At 38.4% G+C, this 10,132-nt stretch overlaps 1 pseudogene; it reads left to right on the top strand.

The window, feature by feature from the left end:
• Positions 1-8: 8 nt before the first annotated feature.
• LOC143604620 (COBRA-like protein 7 pseudogene) lies at positions 9-838 on the top strand (annotated as a pseudogene).
• The last annotated feature ends 9,294 nt before the right edge of the window (positions 839-10,132 follow it).

Genomic DNA, 10,132 nt, shown 5'->3' with positions numbered 1-10,132 from the left:
CGCCGGTTCGGGTTAGCCCGACCGAGTTTCCGGACCCTAGTGGGCTACCGGGTCCCACGGCGGTATCGAGCTGGCAAGTGGTGTGTAATATAACACAGGCTACGGGTGTGGCACCAAAATGTTGTGTCTCGTTTTCGGCCTATTATAACGAGTCTATTATACCATGCCCGACTTGTGCATGCGGGTGTCGGTGTATAAGTCCCGGAACGTGTAGTACGACCTCACCCGCGTTGTTGCTTCCGTCGCAGGCGCTTTTGGTCCCGTTTGAGAACCGGACCGCACTAGCAACGGCTTGGGCTAGCATTAAACACCGAACTGTTCCGAACCCGTTACCCTGCTCCGACCATTGTGGGGTCAGTATTAACTGGCACTTGCTGACGGATTATCGAGGCGGGTGGTCCCGCTCGGCTTACTCTTTTTAATTGGGAAGATGCCGCATTTCCTGATTGGTTTGTCGCGGTGCAAAGTGACCATTTTGCCCCTGGGTTGGAGAAGGTGTACTCGTTTAATGGGACGACTCTTGAGGTAAATGGGAAAACTGACACAATTTTAATGCAAGGCTTACCGGGTTTGAACTATCTTATGGGGGAAGTGAATGGGGTTAACCCGGGAAAAGACCCACGTGTACCCGGGGAAACAACAATCGGTTATTTCGTTCACGAAGAAAAATACACCGGGGATTAAAGTTGAAGATCGTGATGGATTCCCGACTAAGGTTTTCTTCAACGGGGAAGAATGTGCACTTCCTAGACTACTGCCGACCAATGATTCTGGTCGCAAGAATTCCGGATGGGTATTTTCCATCGTTGTTGCCATTATTGTTTTGATGTTGATGTAGAGATTGAAACAATGGATGTTGATCCGGATTCGTTTTCTTGATTTTTTTATTCTTTTGTGGAATGATAGTAAGAAGTGTTAAGCATGTTTGAAATTTAGTTTAAAAAATGATTGTCGGTTTATTGGTGTTTTCAAAAAGCAATAAGTTAAAATGTGTTTGGCAATCGTAATTTTTTTTTATTTTAGCTTTATGAAAGGGTTAAAAAACAGTTTTCTAAAATCCTAAATCCTGACTTTTTTAAATAGTTTTTTAATAAAAATAGTTTTTTAATAAAGTCAATAAATCTTTAGATTTTTCAAATTCAATCCCAAAGTAATTGTTAATTGTGTATCATATGGATTTGTGTTGGTTTCTTAAAGCAACAAGTTGCAAGCCATGTTGGGTTAGTAGGTTTGTGTTAATAAGGAAATTGATGAAATAAACACGGCTCATACTTCAATTTGTTAAAAAAAAACATATCAATCCTAGCTGGTGCGAGTGCGAAACGGAGTTATAAAATTGTTAGGTACGTTATAGCAAATTTTTAACATAAACAAATCATCAAAGTTGATAAAAAAAACAATATTAGTTATAAAATAACTAAATAAACAATTCATATTTTCGTAAAAACTTGGGTAAAGTAGGCGTTTTATTAATTGTTATTAATAAAATATATTGAGATAATTAAATATGAAATATTCATTTTATAAAAGCGTCCTAGTGATTCGATCATAATTGTCACTTTCATCCAAATGGGTTAAAGGTCTGAAATACCTTGACTTAACGTTTAAAAATTAAAAGGGTTAGTAAAATGGACGAAAATGACAAGCTTCGGAAACCTCAATGGCCCAACTACTAAAAAAATGTACAAAAGTTGCGGAACTGACCAAAATGTTGGACAAAAAGAAACTTTACTCCATCATTATTGAAATAGTTCTTGGCTTTAGAATTAGGGGTCATGAGAATAGTATCCACACTATGCTAATCGAGGAACTGAGTGAATCAGTAATCATTGATTTTTATTTTACAATATTGTTGGTGCGGGAGAGAAGGAAAGTGGTTTTTAAATACAATCTATAATGGTGGTGTATCTTCGGATGAAGTGAAAGCTCGTTCCTTCTTATTGGTGAAAACTGCAACATGATGCTATTTTAATTTTGTTAACTTTCAGATGTAAGAGTGGTTGTGATTGCTTGTATTATATTTTAGTTGTTCATCTTTGTACTTTTGGGCATGTTGCTTCTTGCTTTGGGCTCCTTTTATTGTTATTATTATTATTATTATTAATATTGTTATTATTATTATTATTATTTTTTTTTATAAAACTTTGGCCTTAAAAAAAAGCATTCACCACTTCATGTTGACAAGATGTTAATAGCTACAAGTAAGGGGTTGTTTGGTTCATTCAGATCCGAATGAGTCAGATTTGAATAAGCCTATGTCTCATTCAGCAACAACAATAAGTCTAAATGATTCAGACATAATTTTAACTATTCAGATATTTTTCTGTTTGAAACCAAACAATCTGAAGTCTGAATGAATCAGATGTTTACATCTGAATGGTTTCATTCAGATGTAAACAAACAGCCCCTAAGGCTACCATCCACTCTTTGGATCACAATGGGATGTCGAATCGCACCATAGTAACTATAAATTCATGATTTTTGTGGATGTGTTGACCACCTACGATAATGACATGTACTTTTAACAATCTATAAACTCCACGATCTCCACCACAAGAACATGGAGGCTGATTTAGTCCAATGCATCGTGACATCAGGATATAGTAACAATCTCTGCTTCCACCTAACGTAGAACAGAAGCATGATAAGTGTTAAATACTAGGGGTGTCAATCATGTCGGGTTGGCTTATAGACGGGTTGGTGGTAATAAGAATAACATCACTTGTGTATTTAAATGAATCAGTAGGATCTCATAATTGATATGTTGAGATATTCTCTCTTTATATATTGTGATACTTGTAAATATATATGGAGGTTAGTAATGAGAAAGGGGATGAGCATTCTGTGATTATCATGGTATCACGAGCCTAACATTCTTTTTCCTGCCAACCCTTCTTGATTACTTTATTTAATCCCAATATCCTCTATCACCATAGAATCTGAAAATTCAAGCCAGTGAAGCCACTGTCTAGTTTTAACATTGCACAATCCTAGCTTTTACTTGAAGAATCATGCAAAGAAGAGACCGCCATGTCCACCGCTACATCTGCCGGAACAGCCCTTCAGGCGGGAACCACCAAAACCACTACCCAATCTCACCCGCAACCATCTAATAACTACTGTAAACGGTCCTCATCTAATGCATCTCAAGGTCGTGAAGGTTCCTGCGGACACAGGCACAGTCTTTGGGGTTGTGGTCGGGGCTCTGCTTACAATATTGGCTACGGTTATAGGATACGGAAACACCGGTCCACCCACGTATAATTGGCAATCTAATCAACCAATCTGTCAACGGTGCTCGAACCCTCATCCTTACTCTATCGTTTCCCAACCACAACCCAACTCATCGACTAATGGCATACTTGGGCCTCAACCCAATCAGGCCCACTACACCACATATGCACCAATGATCAGATTTGGATCATGGATACCAGAGCTACCACTCACATGACAAATAACCTGGGTAATTTTCAGTCCTTTTTAATAATGGCACTTTTCAAAATATTATTGTTGGTAATGGTGTAAAGCCCCGTTACCGGTGCCTCACATTTGGGCGTTAGATTTACTCATCAACATGGTTCAATTCATCAGAGTTAACAAAAAACATACGCGGATTATAAAAACTTTCATAAACATTACATTAATCCGTAACTTGTCTTAAAATAAACACATTGTCTTTCAAAATATCATAATAATAAACATAAACGTCTTCTGATGCCAGCCTCCTATTCAATGCCACGTGTTCCCCTCAAGCGAGCTGTCTCATTCTACTCACCTGCGTGCATACTAAAAGTCAGCTACGCTGAGTGAGTTCTAGTTAATAACATTACATACTTTACATTCATACGCACTTACATACTTTCATTCATACTTTCATATTTAAAATTCTACTTTACTTTATTCTATTCTGCCTCAGATATTATTAGGGTCTGGTCCCATTTCTGCCTTGGATATTATTAGGGTCCGGTCCCTTTTCTGCCTCGAGATTATTAAAGGGCTCGGTCCCTTTTCTGCCTTGGATATTATTAGGGTCCAGTCCCTTTTCTGCCTCGAGATTATTAAAGGGCTCGGTCCCTTTTCGGCCTTGGATATTATTAGGGTCCAGTCCCTTTTCTGCCCCAAGATTATTAAAGGGCTCGGTCCCTTTTCTGCCTTGGATATTATTAGGGTCCAGTCCCTTTTTTACCTTTCTATCTCTTACATTCATTCATAACATACATACGTATCATTCATAGTTCATACATAACATTCATATTCATAATTATAGCTTGGCAGTACGTGCAATATCCGAAGATCGTTCACGTACCGATAAGAAATCATTCATACATTATACATAGCATTCATATTCATAACTATAACTTGACAGTACGTGCAATATCCGAAAATCGTTCACGTACCGACTAGCAATCATTCATACCGTTCACATATATCACATAGGGCATACACTTATCACTTAGGATAAGTGTATTAACAAATCACCTCGAGTATGCACACAGCCCCGAAAACATAACAAGGAATGGGGCTAGAAACTCACCTGAATACGGTTACGTTCACCGTTTATGGTTATCCCTTTCTTGAGCTGTGCTTGACTAACTGTATAACAATTACACGTATCAATTTAACTATCACTACCCATATCGTGTTTCTAGTTTAAATATTTCCCTCAACGAACGGGGGTCCGGGGGCAGCGCCCCTGGCAGCGGGGTTCTAGGGGCGACATCCCCAAGCGGGGTCCAAGGGGCAGAGCCCCTGGCTGGGGTTAAGCTGCTAGGTCAGCTTGGAAAAATTTTATTTTCGTTAACTGTCTTAACGCATTTTCCGATAGGATTTTTAAGTTATTATTTTATTCACCTACTCATTCGTTACAGTGAATTAAGCCTAATTCGTTAGCCCGATTCATGGTCTAGTAGTGGTTTACTTTTACTTAGCATTTTAAGCGAACTTAACATTAAGCGAAGTTAACCACAGGAGAACTCGCTTGTAGCAAAGTTAACCTCAGGTGAACTTGCTTAAAGTGAAGTTAACCACGGGCGAACTTATGTCCAGCGAACTTAACGTCCGACGAATTTATACGGCGAACTTATGCAGCGAACTTAGCTGCGGGCGAAGTTGCCCAGCAGCAGCCACTGTTTGATCTTAACCTCCTATAATCATCTCCGTTTCATCGTGAAATTCTGGGATATGATATTAACCAACCCGTGATCTTTCTCATGGTCTTTTTCGGGTAAAACTTGGCACGGAAAAGCATCAAGTTTGGATCTTTAGGCTTAAACGTTCAATACCAGGTCTAGGGTTTATTTTAAACAAGTCATATGCAGCCGTAAGTTTGTTAAGTTCGTTTCCAACATCAAGTTTGCTACTTTAATACTCGTTTATACCCGATCTACTCTAGGTTCAAGTTTCAAGGCTAACCGTTCATAAAAACGTAAATTTAAAGATAAAAGACATACCTTTACGTCTTGTATCTATCTTGTATTACGAAAATCTATCAAGAATCGACGTTTGTTTGGATTGGATCTCGCTTCTCTCTCGCGCGGCCGTAGGTAGGGTGGTGTAGGTGTGTGTTTGGAGTGTGTAGATATTATGGAAGATGGAAATGAGAGTTAAGGTTTTAGGATGGTTTAAGGGGGTATTTATCCCTTAAAGCCCATGGACCTAAGGCCCATTACTCTTAAATCCTTTTTAATTATCCAAGTCCATCATCCATCTTTATTTAATACCCATTAATTATTTAACACACGACACTTTAACGCAACTCTCTTTATTTAATATTAAAATATTTAGGATGCTACAAATGGCATGACCATCCCGGTTAATGGATATGGTAATCAAAACCTACCCACGCCCTTCCCCCTCTTAAACTAACCAACGTCCTTTATGCCCCTAAGTTAATAAAAAAATCTAATTTCGGTTCGTCGTCTTACAATCGATAATTGGATTTACATTGAGTTTGATCCTTTTGGATTTCTTGTGAAAGATTACAACACCTATACTCCGGTGCAACAACAACAGTGATCTCTATCATCTCCTGCCGTCTCTTCTTTCCGGCCGCAACAACCCATCTACGTTTGCTGCTATTTCTCAAGATCTATGGCACTGTCGCCTTGGTCACCCAGGACATGATCTATTGCATAAATTGAAAAGCTCTAGTTCTATTTCTTACGTTAAAACTAATAAAAACGTTTGTCACTCCTGTGTGTTTGGGAAAAGTGTTAGATTGCCTTTTCATAATTCTAATACTTGTACATTTTTACCTTTTGACATTATACATAGTGATCTATGGACTTCTCCTATTATTAGCTCGACCGGTCACCGTTATTATATATTATTTTTGGATGATTACACCAACTTTTTGTGGACTTATCCATTGGCAAATAAATCACAAGTGTTCACCGTCTTTGCTAATTTCTATAGACAAATCGAAACCCAATTTGAACGTAAAATCAAAACCCTACAATGTGATAACAACACAGAATACGTTAATAGTTCCTTTAAACAATTTTGTGCAAACAATGGCATGTTATTCCGCCTCTCCTGTCAACATACGTCGTCAAAATGGCAAAGCGGAACGCAATATACATTCAATAAATAATCTTATACGCACCCTACTTGCCCATGATTCCCTCCTACCTAACCTATGGCATCATGCTCTCGAAATGGACACCCATATTCTTAATATTCTACAAAGAAAAATTCATAAATACCATTCCCCTACTCGCCTTCTATACAACCGTTCACCCCGCATACGACCACTTGCGAGTCTTCAGTTTTCTATGCTATCCTCTAAACCCCTCTACAACTGGCCATAAACTTGCTACTCGTTCCACCCCATGTGTCTTCATCGGTTACCCACCTAACCATCGTGGATATAAATGCTTTAATCTCCAAACAAACCAACTCATAATCTCTCATATTGTCGTGTTCGATGAAACAATCTTCCCTTTCGCCACTCCTCACTCCCCTCCCCTGCCTATGATTTCCTTTCCGAACCAATAAACCCAATATTTTGGCCTCACATTAATTCTACAAATCTGCCATCTGCTCAACAACCCACTACATCAGCTCAAATTATGACACCAGCCTCCTCTCCACATTCATCAGCCTACACCCAACACAAACTCCTCGGCCTATAGTCAACAACCTTCCATTCCAAACAATTCATCCCAACACTCCTCTCCACTCCCTAGCCCATCCACTATACAGTCCACATCTACCACAAACATAATACGCACCCCTCCATCACATTCTCATTCTATAGAACCCACTCGTACCATGCGCACCCGTGCCATGGACGGTATTTCCAAACCTAAACAAATTTTTAATTTGCATTCTTCCAACATCGTTCCAATTCCTAAAAACCCGATACATGCTTTATCCACACCGGAGTGGTCTACCGCCATAACTGATGAGTTTAATTCCCTTATTAAAAATGAGACTTGGGAATTAGTTCCAAGGCAACCGAATATGAATGTCATCCGTAGCAGGTGGTAAATTAAACATAAATTAATTCATATGGGACATTGGAACGTTATAAAGCTCGTTTAGTTAGTGATGGAAGGTTACAACAGGTAGGGGTAGATTGTGGGGAAACTTTTAGTCCGGTTGTTAAACCCGCAAAGATTCATACCGTCTTAACATTGGCCATCTCCAAGTGTTGGCCGGTGCACCAGCTGGACGTGACCAACGCCTTTTACATGGCAAGCTTAATGAAACAGTGTATATATACGAACCCATTGGGTTTAGGAACACAGCTATGTCGAATCATGTCTGCCGACTGAAGAAATTCTTATATGGTCTTAAACAAGCTCCAAGGGCTTGGTACCGACGGTTTACGGACTACGTGCTCACTTTGGGTTTCACTCAAAGCAAGTGTGATAGTTCCCTCTTCACCCTTCACCACGACAGTCATACTGCCTACCTAATTCTCTACGTGGATGATATTCTTTTCATCACATCCACTGATGGTCTTCGGGAACATCTCATGACCGGTCTAGCTAAAGAGTTTGCAATGAAGAATCTTGGACCCCTCAATTATTTCTTAGGCATTTCTATTTCCCGCAAAGGAGAGACCATTTTCTTGTCTCAACAAGCATACGCCATGGATATTATCAAACGTGCGGGCATGGAGTCATGCAAACCGGTTGCCACACCAGTTGACACTAATCCTATACTTGGAGCTCACGCTGGTGAGGTGTTCGATAACCCAACCCTTTATTAAAGTTTAGCTGGTGCGTTGCAATACCTCACTTTCACCCGACCCAACATTACTTACGCCGTGCATCAAATATGTTTGCACATGCATGCACCATGGTCCGATAATTGGGATGCACTAAAAAGGGTTATACGGTATATCCAAGGCACGACTACATTCGAATTAACCCTAAACAAGACCACGGATCTCTCATTGCTTGCCTATATGGACACCAATTGGGCGGGGTGTCCGGACACTCGTCGCTCCACCTCCGGCTATTGCGTGTATTTCGGGGCAACCTCATATCATGATCCTCCAAACGTCAACCCACCATCTCCCACTCAAGTGCTGAAGCAGAATATCGGGGTGTTGCTAATGTCGTGGCTGTGATTTGTTGGTTACAAAACCTTCTTTTGGAACTCTGACACCCCTTGTCACGCGCTACTCTTGTGTATTGTAACAATATTAACGCCATTTACTTGTCGGGTAACGCTGTCCAACACCAACGCACTAAACATATTGAACTTGATATTCATTTTGTGTAGGACCAGGTTCAAAGTGGCCGGGTTCGGATTCTTCACATGCCCACAAGGCACCAGATCGCAGACATCTTCCCCAAAGGCTTACAATGGGCTTTATTTGAAAACTTTCGGTCCAGTCTCATCATCTGCTCCCCTCCCGCTTCATCCGCGGGGGTATAATAGGAATAATATCACTGATGTATTTAAATGATTCCATAGGATCTCATAATTGATATGTTGAGATATTCTCTCTTAATAAATTGGGATACTTATAAATATATATGGAGGATAGTAATGAAAAAGGGGATGAGAATTATATGATTATCATATGGGTTTCAGGTTGACGGGTTAGCGTGTTGAGAATTTTCAACTCTAACCCGACTCATATTTTTATTCGTGTCGACCCATTTAAATTTGTGTCGTGTTCGGGTTGTGTTTCGGGTCAACCCATTTTACGTTCATATACGAATACGGGTAATATCTATTAACTTAGTAATAAATTAAAAAATTAATTACTCTTATTCAAATAAAACTTGTTAATATTTATGATAAATGTAATTGTTTTTATGTATTTATTTATCGTTCTCAATTAACAAACTTAGATTCACATATTTAGCTTAAGATAAGAACAAACGAATGAAATAACCTGAGAATATACATTTAGAACTAATAAAATGAAATATTATAAGTAAAAAGTAGATAAAAGTTGTGTAAAAAAAATTAGTTTTACTTTTAATTTTTTTTTGTTAAATGAAAAATGAACAAACTAAGTATTTAACTTAAAATTTAAAACATCTTATCACTAAAATAAAAAATATAACTTCTCTAAAATTGTTAAACGGGTTATCAGGTCAACCCACTTTTAACGGACCGTGTTCGGGTTGACCTGTTTTATAAACGTGTCGGGTTCTGGTAGACATATTTAAGAAAACGGGTTGTGTCAGCCGACCTAAAACTTATATTTTTTTCGTGTCGGATTTCGGGTCGTGTCAGGAATTGACACCCCTACTAAATATGTTATATTATATTATATTATATTATGGTTCATGTACAAAGAAAAAAAATCTAAAAATTACAACAAAATAATCAAAATCAACAACAAAATAATAACAACAAAGACCAACAAATACTTATAACAACAAAAGAGAAAAATCTAATAATATAAATAAAATATAAATCAGTAAATACTTATAACGTCTCATAATCGAAAATTAGTAACTACGAACAAAAAATAACAGCAAACACCTATAATAATAAACTTAATGATAACAGCAAATTGGTTTTAACTGCTTTCATGTTAAGACTAAAATGTATTTAATCATGTTTCTATATTATACTATATATTAATTTTCAACTTTCTTATGCATATTGGTTTATACAGGCTGCTGACGTTGTTGTACCTTTGTTTTATTCTCGGTGC

This window comes from Bidens hawaiensis, unplaced genomic scaffold (genome assembly GCF_021521415.1).
Source record: "Bidens hawaiensis isolate Kalapana, Puna unplaced genomic scaffold, B.hawaiensis_p1.1 tig00066004_1, whole genome shotgun sequence".
Lineage (NCBI taxonomy): Eukaryota > Viridiplantae > Streptophyta > Magnoliopsida > Asterales > Asteraceae > Bidens > Bidens hawaiensis.
The sequence above is the reverse complement of the archived record's forward strand: the minus strand, read 5'-3'. Positions and strand labels throughout refer to the sequence as shown.